This window comes from Sturnira hondurensis, unplaced genomic scaffold (assembly GCF_014824575.4).
Source record: "Sturnira hondurensis isolate 20B ecotype Veracruz unplaced genomic scaffold, ASM1482457v3 Scaffold0022201, whole genome shotgun sequence".
Taxonomy (NCBI): domain Eukaryota; kingdom Metazoa; phylum Chordata; class Mammalia; order Chiroptera; family Phyllostomidae; genus Sturnira; species Sturnira hondurensis.
This window is the reverse complement of record NW_028094832.1, coordinates 11,220,075-11,243,235: the sequence shown is the minus strand read 5'-3', so window position 1 is coordinate 11,243,235 and position 23,161 is coordinate 11,220,075. Positions and strand designations below refer to the sequence as shown.

General features: G+C 47.7%; 1 long non-coding RNA gene across 1 annotated transcript; it reads left to right on the top strand.

Moving 5' to 3' along the window:
- Positions 1-21,125, top strand: LOC118978968 (uncharacterized). The gene is made up of 3 exons (XR_005064815.1): positions 1-11; positions 11,210-11,212; positions 21,057-21,125. It is a non-coding gene; the product is annotated as an uncharacterized LOC118978968 (long non-coding RNA).
- The last annotated feature ends 2,036 nt before the right edge of the window (positions 21,126-23,161 follow it).

Here is a 23,161-nt window from a genome sequence, read left to right as displayed (position 1 = left end):
CCTTTGTGGCAGTTTCCATACCCACTCCCCTCAAGGTCACGGACTCCCCGACACCTTTTTTCCTAAAAGATACACTTCTCTTTCAAAACATAATGAACAGTCCCAAAGTATGTTACAGTACTGCAGGCACTTCCTCATGCAACTAGACTGTGCAGATATCAGAAACCACTACCAGCCCCCCAGGTACGTTTTTCTGGTGCAGTGGAACAATGCTGCAGACCATAAATTCCTCCTTGGCCTTCCCCTGCTTCCCGACTGTGCTGACCCCACATCTTATGCATTATGGAAAAGGAGAGCTCAGAAATAAACTAACCAGGCATAAAGAAAAATGAGCCATCTTCCTGCCCGTGTTAGCAGGTCTAACCTTCACCACAACCCTGGCAGCAGCTGGGGTAGGCAGTGCTGAACTAATGCACAGTCTCCAAGCTACTCACCAGTTACGGGCTGAGTTGGAGCAGGCCCTTGATGCCTATGCCACCTCTCTAGCATCTTTGCAGAGACAGATGACCTTGGTAGTCTAGGTTGCCCTCCAGAACCGCAGAGCTCTAGACCTAACAGCTGAAAGAGGGGGGACATGTCTCTTCCTGCAGGAACAGTGCTGCTTCTACGTGAATGAGAGCGGCGTAGTAGAAGAGATGTTAATACCCTACAGAACCTCAGGGAGATATTACGCTGAGACCCCACCATTCTCAAAACAATAATCCCATGGTGGCATTCCCTATTTTTCACCACCCTGGACCTGGTCCTAGGGCCAGTCATAATAATCTGCATACTATTAATGCTTGGCCCCTGTTTCCTGAGATTCCTCCAGGAAAGAATTCACAAAGCTTCCTGGGTTACCTTTAACCAGATGTTGCCTCAGACATAAACCTACTTTCCCCTCCCTGGCAAACTAGAAACAGCCGACCTCTAGCCTCTCCCCTCTACACCCCCCTGACAGCAGGAAGTAGCCAGATCCAACACTACACTCCTTATCCTATCAAAGAGGTCGGAATGTTAGGGTGGGCAGGGTAAGAAAACCTGGACTACAATCAAGATGGCCCACGGACCACAGTCAAGATGGCGGACAATCAAAATGGCACCCAGAAAAGATGGCTAAGGTCCAATCAGAGAGCCAGAAGGGCAGGACATTGCATAGCAGCCTGAGTCCGAGGAAGAGACCACCAATGCTATATTGCTGCTTTGTTCAGAGGCCACCAATCCCCAGCTCCCACAGGGAACCAACAAAAATAAAACCCCATGACATTCCCTGCTTGGGTGCGACTTCCCTGGCCTCACTCTGCGGACTGGGGAACCTTGCTGCACAAACCCCAATAAAGCTCTTTATTGCCTGACTTTTTGGCTGATTGGCATTTCTTTCTCGGTGGAGCCTAAGAAAACCTTTCAACAATGGCTGCCCGGTAAAGCTGGATGGATATGGGAGTGCTGGCAAGTGTAGCTGATTGTGGGAGGAGTTAGAAATGGGGCTGCAGAGAAGGACTGGCACAGGGATCTAAACTCAGACTCGGAGCCCATGTGAGGAGAGAGCCACGTGCAGCTTTGGTAGGGGAGAGAATCACACAGCTGTGGCAGTGCAGGGAGAGCCGCGTGCTTCTGGCAGAGTGGGGACCCCCGCAGCCATGTGAGAGAAAGGGAACCACATGGCTTTGCCAGAGTAGAGACCCCCTCACAGTTTTGCCGAACAAATCCACGAGGTTTCACCAGAGTACAGACTCCTGCAGCTTTTGTAGAAGAGGACCATGTGGCTTTGGGGTGCTCCCTTTGGCCATGTGGATTGGGAAGCACGAGAGACTTTGCCTGGAAGAAGGGCGAAAGAACTCTTGCAATAGGCCATGAGAGGGTACCACATGCCTTTGGATTAATTGGAGATCCTGCCTGGAGGGCAACATAGCTGATGGTGCCAATGGCCTGAAACATAGACATTTGCTTTTTTCTGGAGTTACAGTACCCCAAATTAGGGCAAGGGGAAAAGGAAGCACTGTGGGCATCTGAGGGTATCTAAAAAGGATTTAGATATTTTAATGAAGTCGTTAGGTCACTACTTTAAGTCTGTATAGCATTTCCTTTCCTTTTCACAAATCTCTGGTATTGAGAGACGTCTTTCCTATAAGGTGGAGGACATAACGAACCTGGGGGGTCCTTTTGGTAACAGTGTATCATATTCCCCCTTGGCCCTGTATGTGTGTATGTGTTCTGTAACAGTTTTGGCATCCCTGGATGGGCCCATAATTGCACGCTGCCCCCCCACCCCGGTCTGTTCTGTAACAAAGGGAGCCCTGCATGGTGGGCCTTTCAAGCTAAAAAACCTAAATCAACCATATAGAATGGCCTGAAATTAAAACTTCATAACCAAAATCAAGTCATGGTCGGCCCTACCATCCTAGGTTGGTATTTTTCAGACAAAAGTCAGTCTTGATATTAATTGAGCCTGTCTGTTGTCTTTTTGTATCTACCATAACATATCTCTGGAATGTCCAGGTAATCTCCTTTTTTCTAGACCCCTCAGGGTACAATCCCCCACCAGAGCAGAGAACATGAAACCAGTCCTCGTTATCTTGTTTCCCAGCATTGTTAACTACCCTGTATCCCTCAATGTAAAAGACCCATGGGTCAATCTGTTTCACTTTTTATCCAATTTCAGAGACTTTCCCAACTTGATTTTTTTCTGCCTCCCTAATATACCAACAGTGGATTCCATGTAACCCCTTTATGTCTTCCCCTTTGAGTGTGATGTATAAAATAAGTTGTAAATTTTCTGGAGCATTTTCTCAGTCTGTTGAGATTTTGCTACCCATCAAGTGTCATCAGTTTGGCTCACATAAAAGCCTAAAAATTCTTTACAGCTTTGGACATTTCTTACATCAATAGACTTAAGACAACAAATGAAAACAAAAGGTTTTGCAGTCTTTAGAATTATTTTTTAAAAAACCCCAAGGCCCAAAATATCACCACTGTTGTGAAAACCCATACCAAACCTAGATTTAAGCAGTTTTAATCTCTTCCAAAAATGTAATCTTAAGTAACTTTAACCAGCCAGGAATTTTTCTGGCCAAGCTTGAGTAAGCTGTCACATAGGCCCTCTTCATCTCCTATAGAAAGAAGAGGCAATGTATATAATAAAAACTCTTCCCCTCCTCATCCACCAAAGAAAAGATGTTCTAGCCCCCCAATAATTTTTTTGCTTTTGCTAATATCTGCCTTGCTTCACCCTTTTTCCTGTAAAATCCTCTCATTTTGTACAACTCCTTGGAGCACCTGTGAGGAGCGGGACCAATAAAATGGCATTGCTTTGGTGAAGATAGCATAAAGTACGTAAAACAAAGTGGAGTCACTCATACCAACCAAAGACGGCTGCCAATCAGCCATGACACTTTGGTTCCAGAGGGAGGTTAGCTAAGTCACACTAGACACATCTGGCAAGGAGACACAACTAAGATGTGATCTGAACATCCATGTCTGCAGAGCAGGACCACCTATAGATAGGCTTCTGGGGAAATTTCCCACTCACCATCAGGGGTGCCAAGACCCTTATCAAAGGATCTAGAATGGTGGAGCACACCACACTTAAGGCTATAACTGAGGCAGGCCCCAGACCGCTGCTGCGACAGTGGAGCTCCATACACCAGAGTGCCGCTCCACACCACACTGATTTCCTTTGGCATCAGCCACCGGAGGCCCTGCCCTGTGGAATGAGGACTTCATCTGCCCTGCTGCTGACCTGGCTCTGGAGATTCTTCCTTGCAAGACACTGACAACTTCTTTGGCCACCATGCTGTCTTCTGGATGTACAGACTGTGACTCTGGGACTCAGGTTCATTATCCTGCATTGATTGTGCAGTGTATGTTTTAAGTCTCCTAGATTGTTAGAGTGTGAGGAGGATATTCATGTATTTTGAAGTTCTACCTTGAGTAAACCTGCATTCAGTAAAAGCTGAGTGAATAGCAAACTATACAAATGACCTCTGAAAGAATAGTTACCTTGTGTGACTCTTGTCTTCCTTGGTGCTGGGCCACTCAGCAGGCAGCTAGTCCAGCAGTTGTTGGGCTGGCTTATAGGAAAATACTATATCACAGACATACAATGACAGCAGCACCTTTCTAGTTGCTAAATGGGATGCTTCTAGATTAATTTACTAGGTTTAATTTTTTAAATATATTTTATTGATTATACCATTACAGTTGTTCTATTCCCCCTTTCATTCCCTTCCACCCTACACACCCTCTCCCCCACCATTCTCCCCCCCCCCTTAGTTTATAACCACGTGACTCAAGTTCTTTAGGCTCTATATTTCCCCTACTATTCTTGCCCTCCCCCCTATCTATTTTCTACCTACTGTCTATGCTATTTTCTGTACCTTCTGCCCCGCCTCTTCTCCTCCCACTCCCCTGTTGCTAAGCCTCCATGTGTTCTTCATTTCTGTGGTTCTGCTCATAATCTAGCTGTCCTCTTGGTTTGCTTTTGTTTTAGGTGGGGTTGTTGATAACTGTGAGTTTGCTGTCCTTTCATTGTTCATATTTTTCATCTTCTTTTTCTTATATAAGTCCCTTTAACATTTCATATAATAAGGGCTTGGTGATGATGAACTCCTTGAACTTGATCTTATCTGAGAAGCACTTTATCTGCCTTTCCATTCTAAATGAAAGCTTTGCTGGATAAAGCAATCTTGGCTGTAGGTCTTTGGATTTCATGACTTGGAATACTTCTTTCCAGCCCCTTCTTGCCTGTAAGGTCTCTTTTGAGAAATCAGCTGACAGTCTGATTGGAACTCCTTTGTAGGTGACTGTCCCCTTCTCTCTTGCTGCTTCTAGGATTCTCTCCTTCATGTTAATCTTGGCTAATGTAATTCTGATGTGCCTTGGTGTGTTCCTTCTTGGGTCCAACTTCTTTGGGACTCTCTGAGCTTCCTGGATTTCCTGAAAGTCTAATTTCCTTTGCCAGACTGGGAAAGTTCTCCTTTATTATTTGTTCAAATAAGTTTTCCATTCGTGGCTGTTCCCTTCCCCATTCTGGTACCCCTATAATTCAGATGTTGGAATGTTTAAAGATGTCTTGGATGTTCCTAAGCCTCTCCTCAATTTTTTGAATTCTTGTCACTTCACATTTTTCAGTTTGGTCATTTCTTGCTTCCTTCTGGTCCACTCCCTTTATTTGAGTCCCAGTTTCCTTTCCACCACCCTTGGTTTCCTGTGCATTTCCCTTCATTTCAATTAGTTTAGCCTTCATATGTTCCTCTAATTTGTGACTAAAATCAACCAGTTCTGTGAGCATCCTGATCACCAGTGTTTTGAACTGTGCATTTGAGAGGTTGGCTATTTCTTGGTTGCTTAGAGTTATTGGCCCTGGGGTTTTGAGTTCTTCTTGAGCCATGTTTTGGACTGTTCATGCCTGTTATGTATGAGGAGCGGAGCCCTAGGTGTTCACCAGGGCGGGGCAACGCAGTTGCTGGGTTGTGAGGCTGTATGTGGGGGCGGGGTCAGAAGGGGAGCAATGACGGTCTCCTCTGTTGCCTCCCGCCACTGGGGCCTGCGTGGTCCATCCCACTGCGCTCCAATGTGCGACCGCAATCAGCCTACCGCCTTGCACCCTCAGTGGGTCCGCTGCTGGGGCCTGCATGGCCTGTCTCACTGCTCACTCCTCTGCTGGTTTATCTGCGTGAGAATGTGTGACCGAGGTCAACCTGCTGTCCCATGCCCTCACTGGGTCCGCTCTGCTACCCCAGCTGCCTGGGCACCTGGGGTCTGGGGATCTTTCCTGCCCGACCCTGCTCCGCTACTGGCTCCGCCCCTCTTACTGGTCCGGTTGAACGGTTTGTTGTTGTCAGACTTCCGTATAGTTCAATTTTCTGTTCTTTGGCTGTGTCTTTGTTTACTAAACCTTTGTTGTATTCAAACTTGGTTGTGGGAGAAGGCACAGTGTTTCCACCTACACCTCCATCTTGGCGAAAGTCCTAGAAATGGGAAGATTTAACTGAAAATGATATGAACTTAAAATGGCCAAAATGCAGTTTTCTTTTGGTGCCTAAATTAATTTTTAGTGCAAAATTAGAAAACACCAGCTCTAAAACTAAACTGAATGAATGAGTGGAAAGGATATATTGATTTGGAAATTAAAAGCTTCTAGGAAGAGCACAGATAAAAGAAAAATTTTTTTAGGACTTCCGTCAAGATGGAGGTGTAGGTGGAAACACTGTGCCTTCTCCCACAACCAAGCTTCAATACAACAAAAGTTTAGTAAATAAAGACACAGTCAAAGAACAGAAAATTGAACTATACGGAAGTCCGACAACAACGAACCATTCAACCAGACCAGTAAGAGGGGTGGAGCCAGCAGCGAAGCAGGGTCTGGCAAAAAAAGATCCCTCAACCCAGGCACGCAGGCAGCCTGGTTAGCAGCGCGGACCCAGTGAGGGTGCGGGGCAGGCTAACTGTGGTCATACATTCTCATGCAAATAAACCAGCAGATGAGTGAGCAGTGAGACAGGCCATGCAGGCCCCAACAGCGGCGGGAGGCAGCAGAGGGGGCCACCATTGTTCCTCTTTGACCCTGCCCCCACATACAGCCTCACAACCCAGCAACTGCGTTGCCCCGCCCTGGTGAACACCTAGGGCTCCGCTCCTCATACATAACAGGCATGAACAGTCCAAAACATGGCTCAAGAAGAACTCAAAACCCCAGGGCCAATAACTCTAAGCAACCAAGAAATAGCCAACCTCTCAAATGCACAGTTCAAAACACTGGTGATCAGGATGCTCACAGAACTGGTTGATTTTAGTCACAAATTAGAGGAACATATGAAGGCTAAACTAATTGAAATGAAGGGAAATGCACAGGAAACCAAGGGTGGTGGAAAGGAAACTGGGACTCAAATAAAGGGAGTGGACCAGAAGGAAGCAAGAAATGACCAAACCGAAAAATGTGAAGTGACAAGAATTCAAAAAATTGAGGAGAGGCTTAGGAACATCCAAGACATCTTTAAACATTCCAACATCTGAATTATAGGGGTACCAGAAGGGGAAAAGAAACAGCTATGAGTGGAAAACTTATTTGAACAAATAATAAAGGAGAACTTTCCCAGTCTGGCAAAGGAAATAGACTTCCAGGAAATCCAGGAAGCTCAGAGAGTCCCAAAGAAGTTGGACCCAAGAAGGAACACATCAAGGCAAATCATAATTACATTATGTAATGTAATTACATAATGCATAATGTAATTACATAATACATAATTACATTATGTAATGCAATTACATAATACATAATTACATTATGTAATGTAATTACATAATACATAATTACATTATGTAATGTAATTACATTACATAATTACATCATTATTAATATTATATAATTTTTTAAAATTTTTACATTTTCATTTATTTTTATAGCTTTTCACAGACTTTTTGTAATATTCACAAACCTTTTATAGCCTTTTCACCTATCCAGATTTATTTATAATTCACTTTTAATCTCTGTTCTTTTCCCACACTGGGAAGGACTGCACTTGAACTCAGTATCTGGCAGCTCAAAGTCCCTAGCACTATAGGCATCTTCTACTAAAAGTCCCTAGATTCGCAGGGACATTTTGCACCTTTCGGAAGCTTAGACCTTGCAAACACCCTATAAATCAGATGGTCAGCCTTCGACTTCAGTTCATGACCTTCAAAACCAGAGCCGTTCCTATCAGAACCAGCTACGCAGAGAACCTGACTGCTGCAGTGTCCACACAGCAGCAGTATACAACTCATAAGCCTTATCCAGTTCCAAGATGGCGGCACCGATGCACACGGGGTTGCCCAAGATGGCGACGCCCATGAATGGTCTGTCTTCCATGGTGGGGCACTCCCATGGCTCATCCATTTTACCCAAAATGGCAGCACCTGTGTTGGAGTGCTGACTCTAGTTTCGCCCACCTGTGTTGGCAGCCCCGAGGCACTAGTTTCACCCACCTGTGTTGGCAGCCCCGAGGCTCTGGCTCCGGTCTCCAGAGCTAAGGAGGCCCCAGAGGCCCCCAAGGTCCCTGGTGTAGCAGGTGAGCAGAGCCCACTCACAGAGGCTGGGAATCCATGGTGGAGACTTCTCCCATCTGCAGGGCGGGAGAAGCCATAGTGGGCCTCACATCCCCAGAAGGCAATATCACTATGGGAGGTCTGGGGTCCCCCTTTATCTATTCTGAGGATGGGAGGAGGTCTCCTAAAGACTAACTCATATGGGGTATAGCCTGAAGGGTTAGGGCCATTCCTAACCCTAAGTAGTGCCAGTGGCAGCAAGTCAGTCCAAGGCTGTCCAGTCTCCTTGTGGAACTTTGTTAGAGTTTCCATGAGAGTCCAGTTCATGTGCTCTACCTTTCCCAAGCTCTGGGGTCAGTATGCAGTGTGCAATTTCCATGTGATATGGAGGAGCCTTGTTACCTCCTGTATTATGTTTGAGATGAGAGTCGGACCATTGTCACTCCCAATAGTCAGGGACAATCTGTACCTTGGGATGGTTTCCCTCATCAGGGCCTGGGTGACTTCTCGGCTTTTCTCAGTCCTGGTGGGGAAGGCTTCTACCCACCCAGAAAAGGTGCAGATGATGACTAAGAGGTACTTATACCCCCGACTTGGTCTGACTTCAGTAAAGTCCACTTGCAAGTCCTGAAATGGCTGCCTCCTTGAGTGCTGTATTCCTGACTTTATCCCTGGGTGCCTTGCCGCATTGTTCTGGGCACACGTAACACACTGCATTGCCGCAGAGGCACAGAGTGCAGCCAGGTTAGAGAAGTAAAGGTACCTTTTTAGCAGGTTTTCTAGAGACGTCTTGCCCATATGAGTGAGGCTGTGGCACTGCCTCACTAGATTGCTGGCTTGCCCCTGGGGGATATACATTTTCCCATCTGGAAACTTCCAATTCTCCTCAGCAGTTTCCTGTCCTCCAGCTTGTTGTGCCCACTCTGTTTTGATCTGTGCCCCTTCTTTAAGGACACTTGGTACCCTGTCTTGGTTAGCAGTTCGAACAGCTGGCAAGGTCCTTCCCAGCACTGGTCTCAGGTTGGTGTAGCTGAAAGGAATCATCTACACATCTCAGTAACACTGGGTCAGTCTCCTTCTTGGTGAATGATTTTAGATCTCTGGCCAGGGCCTCAATGAGGGGAGTGGGAGAGTTTCTAAAGCCCTGTGGCAGTCTGGTCTGGGTGTAAGCCAGGTAGGCTGAGGACTGTAGGTGCTGTAACCTGTTGGGAACAAGAAAAACAGTCTCATCCCCAAGGAGCCTGCGTCCCTAGCAAACATCCTGTAAGTTTATTGCAATCTGTTTAGCTTCAAAATTTTCCTTTCAGTTGAGACAGACACCACCCTGTTCCCGCTCAAGGGCTCTGTAAGCCAATAGCTAACTGCCACATCATCTGTGTAATGCTTGCTTGCTTGCCTCTATATAAGGACTTAGCTGTAAGCGCTGGGTGTGACTCTCGTTTTCAGCCCTTGTAAGCACTGTGTCACTGGACACTTTGAGAGTTCACCCCTGTGCAGGTTAAACTTGGTCAATAAAGTAACATCTTTGGAACCCTGAAAGTCTCTGACATTTGTTCGCGCGGTTGGTGGATTCAACATTTGGAGGACCCACCGAGATTTCCCTCAGTGGAACTTCGGATCGGAGACTGGACGGTAGCCCGGGTTGAATAAGTATTTGGTGGGGATCCCCCTTTTGGTTTTGGTGCTCTAGAGAGAATAATCCTGAGGTGGTAGGTGGAACGCTGCCTGTGACCCACTCAGGAACTTTCAGAGGCGGGACGCCGAACTCTGAAATTTGGTTTTGGTAATTTGGATTGTGACTGGTTACATTAGGTTTCCCTTCCCCCGCGCCGCGCTGCACTGCGTTTTGTCTGTTTGTGTGCTGGGCGCGTCTGATGATCCGTGTATTCGTGGAACTGTGTTATTTGTTTGAATGTTTGTCTGTGTGTTTGTAATAGTGACTGTGCTTGTAGCTCCGCAGGTGGAAAAAAAAAAAACCTACGGAGCAGGAGTGACACCCACCTTGCTGGAGGGATGAGAGACGCCACCATTTTGTCTCTCTGGGAAGTGCTGCTGGTGTGGGATGCGCCCCCCACGGGTGCAGCCAGGGCCGAAGCCCCGCTGCCACCGCGCCCGCCTTGCGCCCGCCTCCGCGCCTCCTCCATGTGTCCGCAGCGTGGGCCGATCGGGCTGTGCGTCCATTCGCGAGCTCGCAGCCGGCCCTCTGCAAGGGAGGGCGGCGAGTCCAACTTCTTGGATGAAAACCCCCTCTCGTTCTTCCTGCCCCTAGCCCCTCGGAGCCACTGTGACAACGGGAGTTCCGCCTGGCGCCCAGCCCCACCCCATGCCCCGCGGAGCCGCTGGGACAAGGCGAGTCTGCCAGGCTCCTGGCCCCCGCCCCTCGCCTCCACCGGTGAGCCCCTGGGTGGGGCTCAGGGCAGCTGCGGGAAAGCCTAATGCCTGTGTGTTATTTTCAGAACTCTGTGTTTTAAATTTTGTTCTGTATCTGTATCTGAAAGGGAAGAGAAAAAGCCCACTGGCAGGCACCTACAGCCCTCAGCCTAGCTGGCTTAGACTCAGACCAGGCTGCCACAGAGCTTCAGAAACTCCCACTCCCCTTGGAGAGGCCCTGGCTAGAGATCAAAAATCATTCACTGAGGAGACTGGATGACCTTGGACAGATTTGCTGCTGCTGGCACTGCTTAGAATTAGGAATGCCCCTAAGTCTTCAGGAGACCTCCTCCCATCCTCAGAATAGATAAAGGGGGGAGATATAGCAAGAGACCTGTTTAGACAAGCCCAGACAAGTCAGGGAGACTGGGTTCATTTGCTGAGCCACTAAGATAAAGAGGGGTAAACAACTAAGTAACTAAGAAGTGAGAACAAAAGAACATCACCCTATCAGTAGCCTTGCTTTCTTGCTTCTGTAAACCTGCTTAGCTGTGTACTGCTGCTGTGTGGACCCTGCAGCAGTCAGATTCTCTGTGTAACTGGTTTTGATAGGAATGGCTCTAGTTTTGAAGGTCATGAACTGAGGTCCAAGGCTGACCATCTGATTTATAGGGTGTTGCAAAGTCTAAGCTTCAGAAAGGTGAAAATGTCCCTGCGAATCTAGGGACTTTTAGCTGCCAGATACTGAGTTTAAGTACAGTCCTTCCCAGTGTGGGAAAGGAACAAGGATTAAAAGAGAATTATGGATAAATCTAGATGGGTAAAAAGGCTATAGAAAGTTTGCAAATATTATAGAAAGTCTGTAGAAAATTATAAAAATAAATGGAAATGTGAAAGTTTTAGAAAGAAATTATGTAGTGTTAGTAATAGAAGGTATAAGGCATAGAGAAGCATCTTGATGGGTATTAGGAGAAAGATTTTCCTTCAAGCTTTGTGTTTTCCTCCCTACCTGATCCCTCCAGAATTTGGCATTCTGAAGGAATAAATAATAACGTAAGGTTTCTTTGCATAAAACCAGTAAGACCAGTCATTAATAGTAGTTTTATTAACCAGGACTTTGACTGGAATGTCACGCCTGAAGGAGGCATATATGGGTTCTGGTAGTTACCAGAGAACTCAGAGGAACTGGGATTGACCTGTGAAGCTAGCAAAAGCCCATGAGAAAAACCTGGTACTTTGGTTGATTGTGCGGTTCATGCCAGTCTTTCCGGGGAAGGAATGAAGGTTGCCTTCCTGAAAGAGGGCTAAAAGGAACCTATAGGCACAATAGAGGCTCAAGGATTTGAGTGAAATGACTGGTACAGGCGAAGTCAGATGGCGGATGTGTGGCTCTGCTTCTGTGCCCCAAGGGGTGGACTGAAAAGTCAATCTGAAGGTTCCCTGTGTGAGTTCCAGCAAAGAGGACTTAAAGATCACAAGTGATCCAGGCTGCTCTTGATGTATTTATGCAAATGAACAGTCAAAATCAAAAGTGGGGCCTAAAGTAGTCCCAGTAATAACAGTGAGGGTAATCTTAAGGAGAAAAAAAAAATTATAGTTCTAGGAAAATCACTATGCTCAGTATTGGATATCAGAATGGCGCAGCTAACTGTCTTAAAACTGTCTTATTTTCATTTAAGAGTTGAAAGCAGGTTTGTGATGTCACCAAAGATGTACAATTTACAGGTGCAAAGGACCTGTCAAATTGCCACTGTTAAATGTCATTTCAAGAAAGACCTTGCAATGGAATGTCAACTCAAAAGACAGTCTCACAGGCACAGCAACTGTTTTGGGGATTATTGTGTAAATTAACCTGTATATTCTTCTGTTTACATAGGCCGTATGCCTATGACCTGCCTAATCTGTCACCTCCAGAATATGACCTGACCAGAAGGCCAACAGTCCAGTAATGCCAGCTTTTAGACACCAAGCCTGCAACTTCCTGGTGACAGCCAACTGACCGGGACCCTGTAAAGTCCTTCCCCTTGCAGGAAGGACTCCCTCCATGCTGCACCCCCCTCCTCCTCTTTCAGGGTACCACTGACCCAAGGGTAGGTAGGACAACGTCCATGTCCAGCCTGAAGTAGTTATAAGAAGATGAGACCTTCGTCCATTGTCCTTTATATGATTCCAGAAGGAGAAAGGAATCTCAGAACCCCTCCTAATAGTTAATCACAGGAGGAGAAAAATGATGAGAAAAGAAACCTCATAAATGCTCTAAATCCAAGAACAGGAGGGACCTATATATTCCTAGGAGAAAAGTGTTACTATTTTGTTAATGAAAGTGGCTTAGTTGAAGAAAACTTACAATGCATAAATAGACTTAAAGACAGACAATGGCCCAGGGCCAGGACAGGAGCGTCCTCCTAGTGGCAGGACACTCTTCTCTCCTTCCTAGCCCCCATCCTAGGACCCCTGATCATCCCAAATGAAAAAGAGTCAAGGGTTTGACATACCCCCAAAGAAAACGGGGGAATGTGGGGAACAAGAAAAACAGTCTCAGCCCTAAGGAGCCTGCGTCCCTAGCAAACATCCTGTAAGTTTACTGCAATCTGTTTAGCTTCAAAATTTTCCTTTCAGTTGAGACAGACACCACCCTGTTCCCGCTCGAGGGCTCTGTAAGCCAATAGCTAACTGCCACATCATCTGTGTAATGCTTGCTTGCTTGCCTCTATATAAGGACTTAGCTGTAAGTGCTGGGTGTGACTCTCGTTTGCAGCCCTTGTGAGCACTGTGTCACTGGACAGTTTGAGAGTTCACCCCTGTGCAGGTTAAACTTGGTCAATAAAGTAACATCTTTGGAACCCTGAAAGTCTCCAACATTTGTTCTCGCGGTTGGTGGATTCAACATAACCCTGGTCTTTGTTGCCCACCAGTGGGCTTTTTCTTTTTTCTTTTGGGGCACTGTCTTTTCTAGTAGCCCCTCTCTCTGCAGTAGGCGCGCTGGTCTTGTTCCATGCACTGGTATGCTGGTCTATTTCTTTTCTTAGGCTATCTGGTGGCTCCCTGCTCCAGGAGGTATCTAGTTTCCCAAAGGACCCACTGCTGGGACTGCCAGAACAGGCCCAGGAGGTCTTCACAGTGGGCTCCTGGCTCAACCACAGGGGCTTGGCTGGGGTGGCTGGGGTAGTGCTGCTCGTCTCCTTGGCGACCCATTTAGCAGGGCCAGGTGAAGGGGGTCATGTGGGCCTCCGCAGCCTCTCATCCCTCCAGTTGGGGGGGGGGGGTGGGTTTACTGTAGGAGCCAGCTACGATAAGAGCCAGCTGCAAGTAGAAATTCCAACAGGATATAGTTAGGCCCCCACCCCAGAATGTAGTCAGTGTACAAGGCCAGTCAGGCATGAAGCTAGATAAGGAGAATGTGGAAGGCCAGTAGGAGGAAAAAAAAAGAAAAATATGTTCTGCCTTCCAACAAGAGGGTCCCACCAATGAGTAAGGAGGCTATTGTTCAATGGCACCAATCGCTAACAGCCACATCTGCTTCTGTATATTGCTTGCTTGCAGTATTCTATAAAAACCCTTTAGTCTGTAAGCCAGGCGCGACTTCCATATTGTAGCTCTGAGGAGCTACGGTGACTCCGGTCACAGTTGGGGAAGTTCGCCCCTGCGCAGGTTAAAAGTTTGGCCAATAAATAACATCTAAATGCTCTAAGTGCCTGGACATTTGGTTACTCGCTCTTCGAATGTAACATTTGGAGGCCCCAGCGAGATTCGCTTCCGAAGGGGAAGCGTCGTCCGGGAACTGAAAGGGCAGCCGGGCCCGGTAAGTGTTGGGAGGATCCTCATTTGGTTTCGGTGGTCTAGACCTTTTGAGCCTCGAGGTGAATAGGCGAGACGTTGCCGGCAGGTCACCCGAGGGATTCCCAAGGAGAGGACGCTCTCGGGAATCGGAGCTAGGCTCCCGCGACTAGGTCGCATTTGGTTTTGCGCTGCGCCGCGCTGCGAGACGTATGCCTGAGAACCGCGGTTCGCCTGTGTGTGTGTCTAGAGAGTGTTTGCCTATTTGTTTTGTGTTGATTCTACTTGTTGCCCTTTCTGTTTTTCTTTACGAGACTTTTCAGGGTTCCGGCATGGGACAAGGAGGATCTACGCCGGATACTGCCCTCCAGTGTTTGTTGAATAACTTTTCTGATTTCCAGAGGCGAGCGGTGTGTGTGGCAGCGCCCCGGGGTGAGGTCAATCGACCCAAAGGGGAACTAGGGCGCTCGCCACAGCAGACTAAACCAGAAAAGGTAAAACCAAGGCTATATCCTCTGCAAGGGGACTCAGAGGATTTCTTAGTTTCCCCTACTGCCCCGCCACCTTATCCTCACCCCAGGCCCGACACCACCGGGGGAGGGGGAGTGCAGAGTCCTCCGCACACCGGGGGAGGGAGTAGGTACGGAGGAGGAGAAGGGGCACCACCCCAGGGCGGTGCCGCCATTTTGCCACTTAGGGAAGTGCCGCCAGCACCAGATGCACCCCCACGGGCACCGCCCCGACTGATCTATGTTCCCTTTTCCACTAGTGATTTATATAATTGGAAACATCAAACCCCCCCGTTTTCGGAGAAACCGCAAGGTTTGATTTCCCTGTTAGAGACTGTTTTCAGAACCCATCAGCCTACGTGGGATGACTGTCAGCAGATTTTGCAAACCCCCTTTACCTCAGAAGGAAGGGACAGGATTATTAGAGAGGCTGCAAGAGCTGTCATGGGAGAGGAGGGCAGCACAGCAGCGGGGAGGAGGGAGCTAGAAGATATACTCCCCTCTCAGCCACCCGATTGGGTGGGGGGAGGGACGCGCTCCTCCAATACTCAGGGGACTAAAAGCAGTAGCTAGGAAACCCACCAACTTCAGCAAAGTCAATGAGGTCATACAAGGACTAGAGGAGTCCCCTGCTGCCTTCCTAGAAAGACTTATGGAGGCTTATAGGGTATACACCCCCCTTGCTGAAGGAACGAGAGACGCCGCCGTTTTGTCTCTCCGAGAAGTGCCACTGGTGTGGGATGTTCCCCCCGAGAGTGCAGCCAGGCCGCATCCAGGGCTGAAGCCCCGCTGCCACCGAGCCCGCCTCCGAGCCCCCTCCGTGTGTCCGTGGCGGCGTGGGCCGATCCGGCCGTGCGTCGATCCGGGAGCTGGCAGCCCGCCCTCCGTGAGGGAGGGCAGTGAGTCCAAGGCTTCTTGGATGAAAACCTCGTCTGGTTCCTCCCGTCCCTAGCCCCGTGGAAGCGGCGGCGACAAGGCAAGTCCGCCCGGGGCGGCCCCGCCCCTGGCCTCCACCGGTGACTTATGTAATTGGAAACATCGGAGCCCCTGGGCGGGGCTCGGGGCAGCTGCGGGAAAGCCTAATGCCTGTGTGTTATTTTTGGAACTCCGTGTTTTAAGTTTTGTTCTGTATCTGTATCTGAAGGGGAAGAGAAAGCCCACTAGCAGGCACCTACAGCCCTCAGCCTGCTGAGGGTCTAACTCTAGCTGGCTTAGACCCAGACCAGACTGCTACAGGGCTTCAGAAACTCCCACTGCCCTCGGAGAGGCCCTGGCTAGAGATCAAAAATCATTCACTGAGAAGGAGACTGGATGACCTTGGACAGATTTGTTGCCGCTGGCACTGCTTAGAATTAGGAATGCCCCTAAATCTTCAGGAGACCTCCTCCCATCCTCAGAATAGATAAAAGGGGGAGATGTGGCTGGAGGCCTGTTTAGACAAGCCCAGATAAGTCAGAGAGGCTGAGTTCGTTTGCTGAGCCACTAAGATAAGGAGGGTCGAGCAACTAAGTAACTAAGGAGTAAGAACAAAAGAACATTACCCTATCAGCAGCCCTGCTTTCTTGCTTCTGTAAACCTGCTTAGCTGTGTGCTGCTGCTGTGTGGACCCTGCAGCAGTCAAATTCTCTGTGTAACTGGTTTTAATAAGAATAGCTCTAGTTCTGAAGGTCATGAACTGAAGTCCAAGGCTGACCATCTGATTTATAGTGTGTTTGCAAGGTCTAAGCTTCAGAAAGGTAAAAAAATATCCCTGTAAATCTAGGGACTTTAAGCTGACCGATACTGAGTTTAGGTACAGTCCTTCCCAGTATAGGAAAGGAACAAGAATTAAAAGAGAATGATAAGTAAATCTAAGTGAGTAGAAATATATATAAAGAATATAAAAGTCTTAAACCTGGAGTAAAGGAAACCTCAACTACTTGTTTTCTGATTTGGTGGGAAGAGAGCAAATTTCTCACATGTACTCTGTTTCTGATCAGAAACCTGTATTGTAAGACCTAGGAAAGGTCACCTGTATCTGGTTGGGGAAAATGCTTTGCCAGCCAGGACCCAGGAAGGGTCATTTGGGGCTGATAGGTGTATCCACCTGAGGCAAAGAAGTATGTCTCTGCCATGAGACCGGGCCTGAAGGAGCATGTCTCTGCGAGGCACCAGTGGACACATTGGTGCAAGAGAATGCCTCTACCTGTATATTGTTCTGAAACTCTGTTCCATATTTTGCTCTGTATCTGCTCTGAAAAGGAAATTGAAGATTCTAGAAAAGGTTGAAACTTCATACTCTGTAAGAAAGTAAATAAGGAAAAGGTTTATAAATACTGTAGAAAGTCTGTGGGAAGTTATAAAAATAAATGGAAATGTAAAAGTTTTGGAAAGAAATTATGTGATGTTAATATAGAAGGTCTAAGGCATAGAAATGCATCTTGATGGGTATTAGAAGGAGAAAGATTTTCCTTCAAGCTTTGTGTGTTTTTCTCCCTACCTGATCCCTCCAGAATTTGGCATTCTGAAGGAATAAATGATAACATAAGGTTTCTTTGCATAAAACCAATAAGACCAGTCATTAATAGTGGTTTTGTTAACCAGGACTTTGACTGGAATGTCACGCCTGAAGGAGGCATGTATGGGTTCTGGTCGTTACCAGAGAGCTCAGAGAAACTGGGATTGACTTGCGAAGCTAGCAAAAGCCCACGAGAAAAGCCTGGTACTTTGGTTGGTTGTGCGGTTTCGTGCCAGTCTTTCTGGGGAAGGAACGAAGGTTGCCCTCCTGAAAGATGGCTAAAAGGAACCTGTAGGCACAATAGAGGCTCAAGGATTTGAGTGAAATGACTGGTACAGGCGAAGCCAGATGGAGGATGTGTGGCTCTGCTTCTGTGCCCCGAGGGGTGGACTGAGAAGTCAATCTGAAGGTTCCCTGTGTAAGTTCCAGCAAAGCGGACTTGAAGATCATAAGTGGTCCAGGCTGCTCTTGATGTGTTTATGCAAATAAACAGTCAAAATCAAAAATAGGACCTAAAGTAGTCCTTATAATAACAGTGAGGGTGATCTTAAGGAGAAAAATTGTAGTTCAAGGAAAATCACTATGCTCAGTATTAGATATCAGAATGGCGTAGCTAACTGTCTTAATTTTCATTTAAGAGTTGAAACCAGGTTTGTGATGTCACCAAAGATGTACAATTTACAGGTGCAAAGGACCTGTCAAATTGCCACTGTTAAATGTCATTTCAGGAAGGACCTTGCAATAGAATGTCATCCCAAAAGACAGTCTCACAGGCACAGCAACTGGTTTGGGAATTATTGTGTGAATTAATCTGTGTGTTCTTCTGTTTACATAGGCCGTATGCCTATGACCTGCCTAATCTGTCACCTCCAGAATATGACCTGATGAGAAGGCCAACGGTCCAGTAATGCCAGCCTTTGGACACTAAGCCTGCGACTTCCTGGTGACAGCCAACTGACCAGGACCCTGTAAGGTCCTTCCCCTTGCAGGAAGGACTCCCTCTGTGCTGCACCCACCTCCTCCTCTTTCAGGGTACCCCTGACCCAAGGGTAGGTAGGACGACGTCCATGTCCAGCCTGAAGTAGTTATAAGAAGATGAGACCTTCGTCCATTGTCCTTTATATGATTCCAGAAAGAGAAAGGAATCTCAGAACCCCTCCTAATAGTTAATCACAGGAGGAACAACTCGGGGAAAAGCTAGGAGGAAGTAAAAATCAAGCTGGGTGGATTGTTCTGCCGGACTCTAGAATATTCTTACCCCAGGGTGTGTTAGGAAAGGTGATACAGGATATTCATACCAGCACCCACCTAGGTCAGAATAAGCTGGACAAGCTGGTCAGAAAATATTACCTAGGGTTAGGTTTCAGAGACACAGTTCACTCGATAACTGCGAGGTGTCAGGCTTGTGCTAAGGTGAATACTCAAACTAGGAAGTTGCCTTCACTCATTAGGTATAGAGGAAAATTCCCAGGAGAACTATGGGAAATAGATTTTACTGAAATGACCAAGTGCACATCCAGGTATAGATACCTCTTAGTGTTAGTAGACACTTACTCAGGGTGGGTGGAAGCTTTTCCTACGAGGGGGGAAACTGCCTCAATAGTCTGCAAGATATTGCTGAGGGAAATTATCCCTCAGTATGGGATCCCTCTGGCTATAGGATCAGATAACGGGCCAGCTTTTGTGTCCAAAATTTCACAGGAGCTTGCCGCTAGATTAGGGATTAATTGGAAACTCCATTGTATATATAGACCCCAAAGTTCAAGACAGGTAGAAAGAATGAACAGGACCCTAAAGGAAACTTTGATGAAATTGAGGGAGGAGACCGGCGGGAACTGGATTGAGCTGCTCCCTTTCGCCCTCTTTAGGGTAAGGTGTACCCCCTATGTCAAGACTTGGGCACCATATGAAATTATGTTTGGACAACCCATTCCCCTGGTACCCAAACTCACCACCGAGGAATTAGAACTAGCTAACTCTAATTTCCTCAAGTCCTTGCAGGCTCTGCAGAACATCCGCCGTGAAGTGAGGGCTCTCCAGCAGGAGAGAAATCCCAGGGAGCAAGAAACAGGAGCTCCGGAACCTGGACAGTGGGTGTGGATCCTGAACCACCGGAGGGGAAATTTAGAACCTCGCTGGACTGGGCCGTACCAGGTATTGCTAAGCACGCCCTCGGCTGTCCGGGTGGCAGAGAAACCCTATTGGATACACCTCGCCCACATCAAGCTAGCCCCCCCGCCTGGTGACGGTGAAAAATGGAACGTCCAGCCGGTTCCAGGAGAGCCCTTGCGGGTAAAGTTCTCCAAGTCCTGAGAATCCTAGTATTCCTCAGTCCCCTAATTGGAGAAGGGATGGAAGTCCAAGAATGGGTACTGATCAGGGCTGCAGATGGAACAGTACTGGCCTCCAATACCAGTTGGGGCCAACAGGGTCGACTCCAGATAACCTTGAAAGTAGACTTTTCAAAATTTTTTGGAGAGAAGCTATGTGATGATGGCAGGTGGCACGCAAGGAACCCGTATGAAGCATACACCATTTTGCCACAGGAGGAGCAGCAGTCAAGGGTTTGACTAATCAGCTAGAGAAGGGGGGAATGTAGGAGCCAGCTACGATAAGAGCCAGCTGCAAGTAGAAATTCCAACAGGATATAGTTAGGCCCCCACCCCAGAATGTAGTCAGTGTACAAGGCCAGTCAGGCATGAAGCTAGATAAGGAGAATGTGGAAGGCCAGTAGGAGGAAAAAAAAAAGAAAAATATGTTCTGCCTTCCAACAAGAGGGTCCCACCAATGAGTAAGGAGGCTATTGTTCAATGGCACCAATCGCTAACAGCCACATCTGCTTCTGTATATTGCTTGCTTGCAGTATTCTATAAAAACCCTTTAGTCTGTAAGCCAGGCGCGACTTCCATATTGTAGCTCTGAGGAGCTACGGTGACTCCGGTCACAGTTGGGGAAGTTCGCCCCTGCGCAGGTTAAAAGTTTGGCCAATAAATAACATCTAAATGCTCTAAGTGCCTGGACATTTGGTTACTCGCTCTTCGAATGTAACATTTACTCCCTGCCGCCTCGCTTGGCGACTGCTCTGTTATACTGGGGCATATTTTGGAGAGGCTGACCCCTTTGTACAGGGTCTCTACTCTGCCGCCAGAGACCATCAGGAGCTGGAATCTAGGTCGCAGATAAGGGTCTTTGCTTCCCGTGGTCTGGCCGAGAGTTTCCAGAACACATAGGGGAGGCAGACTGATAGGCGGCTCCTCTTCTGGCTCTCCTTTGAAAATGGGGTGGGGAGGGTGTGTTTCTCTTGTCCAGGTGACTAAAACACTGGATTGCGCCACTTTTCACCTACCGCCAGCCTTTCCTACTGTCTTAGGCTTCTGACCTGAACACTGATGGCATGTCCTGCACTAATTCCTGCCAGCGGTCTATATAAACATACTGATTGGGGTGTCCTGGCTTGCCTGTCACTATGAGGTGGACTGACCTAATTATACCTAAGTTCAGTGTTCCTTCAGGGGGCCAGCCTATTCCAAATGTTTTGCTACTCAGGGGTGCAAAAGACCTCTAACTGACTACCATCCATGCTCGGTTCCTGGCCCCGGAATCAGTCAGAGTTTTGCAGCATGCAGTCTGACACAGTGGAAGGTCCCCCGCCCATGGTGATCCTCCCAGAACTGCACAGACAAACAAAGGGAAGGGGTTTTCTTTTTGCCCGCCTGGCATCCCCTCTCTGGAGGAGCTTGGGTCTTGTCTTAGCTAAGGCTGCTCCTGTAGAATCTAGGTTAAACTCCCAGCCGTTATGCCATATGACAGACCGAGGAACCGCAGGTTGGGGCGCACTCTTGCTCCGTAGGTTTGTCACCCATGGAGCCACAAACACAGTCACTCCCACAAACACACAGACAAACATCCGAGAGTTTATACAGTCCCGCCCGAGGAGGACTGCCCAGATGGGGATACATTTCCCCTTCCAGATGGCCAATTGGCCTCCAGAGGACTTAATGGCTAATTGCCTGCCTGAGAGGTGATCAGTCTCTCCTTCCACCCCAAGGGGTGGGCCTGGTCTCCGGCTCTGGTCCCTGGGGAACTTACTGATTGGCGCCTTTCCAGGTCTGGATAGTTCCAGTTCGCACCCCGCCTGCCCGGGGCCGAAGAGCGGTCTGGAGGATGACTTCCACAGAGTCCCGGGTGTCCGGGACCCGAAATCACCTGGGCGAACGCTTCTCTTCGGCCCCGGACTCCCTCTCGGTCATTCCCCCACCGCCTTCACCGGAGGCAAAAAAAAAAAAAATAGGCCTGCTTGTGTGAGTCATTCTCGGAACCAAAATGTTACAGAAAACAACTCAGCTGCTTTCGGGTGTACGGAGTGGATTTTTATTTTACGCGCGTGGACCCAGAGGAGTCAGTCTCCAAATTCTGCGCCCCGACCAGTGGGCAACAATTGTTTATATATGGTGAGGGGTGGTCTGCCACTCAGACCATTACTTCTGGCGCTAAAGCAGGAAGCAGCTTACAGAAGCAAGAAAGCAGAACTGCGGATAGGAGTTAATACGAAATTCTTTGTCCTTACTTCCCAGTTACTTAGTTACTTGCTCTCCCTGATCCTGTTGACTCAGGTTCGAGCCCCCTCCTGGGCAGGCTATTAGCCATTACATTCATCCTATTGATTCAGTGGCTAGCTTCCCTCCTGGGCAGGCCACTACAAAGGAACGTGTATTGTTTGGGAATGGGAATGGATTGTAACTCCCTCATCTCCTCTGAGAGCAGATTCTTGTCCCGTGACTGCTTCTTGGTCTTTTCCTGCTACACGTGCACACTGATGTAATGTAGCTCCAGGCCACACATAGGTTTTTGTAAACTAGACCCACGTTGCGATTGTCTGGGACCCTTTATAGTGAGCCTCTCAGACTGGAGGAGGTGAGGTCTTCTCTCACAGATTCACTGCTGTCAGTAAAGTTCCCTGCAGTGTGATCAGTAAATGGCAGGCCCACATCTGTTAGCCCTCCGGGTGGTTTTTTTCTCAGAATATCACAAACACTTAAGCAGCCCCCTGGTTTGGAGCTCTTGTGCTACAATTGGCAACATGAACAGGATATTCTGGAAAATACTCTTGTGGGGTAGACCACATGTGATAGTGTGCCGGGTGGAGGAGGCCAGGGGGTAATCCTCGAAATGGCAGGGGTGACCCCAGGGTGGTGTACCAGTATTGAAGGGATGCCCCCAACTCTCCCCTGGGCCTTTGCAGAGGGCCTGCATGGAGGAAAAGGAAGAAACAGTTGAAACAAATTATGGCAGTTAGAGGGTAAGGTTAAGTGGAAAGGAAATAAGATTCTAAACCTAGTCCTAGTCCTTTCTTGAATTTTGCCTTTTCTTTAGTTTTTGTCTTTGTTTCTGTTTTGGAAAGGAGCACCTTAGATTGCACTTTAGAATAATTAGAATTTTTTGGCTAAAGTCTGATAAACGGGGTAAGATTTTTGAAGCATTCATGAATTGTTCAACCTAAAGAATGCTAATTACTTATTGTTAGGGTGGGTGGGGATAGGAGGAAGCTCAGGCTCTACTTTGCCAAGACGGACATCCTCACAGTAACCTGAGTCCGAGAAAGAGACCACCAATGCTGTATTGCTGCTTTGTTCAGAGGGCACCAATCCCCAGCTCCCACAGGGAGCCAACGAAAATAAAACCCCACGACATTCCCTGCTTGGGTGTGACTTCTCCCGGTCTCTACAGTCCTGGGTAACCTCGCTCGGGTGCACAAACCCCAATAAAGCTCTTTATTGCCTATTTTATGGCTGATTGGCATTTCTTTCTCGACGGAGCCTAAGAAAACCTCTCATTTATGTTTTAAGTTGAAAAAATATATGGCTTCGGTAATAAAAGGTATAAATCATGGCAATATATTTTGAGGGAAATGGAATTAAAAGTAAATTGTTCTAATTCCTGAATGCATTAAAATGCGAAATCCCTAAAAGGGACTAGAAAAAATTGCAAAGGGTCTATGTAAGTT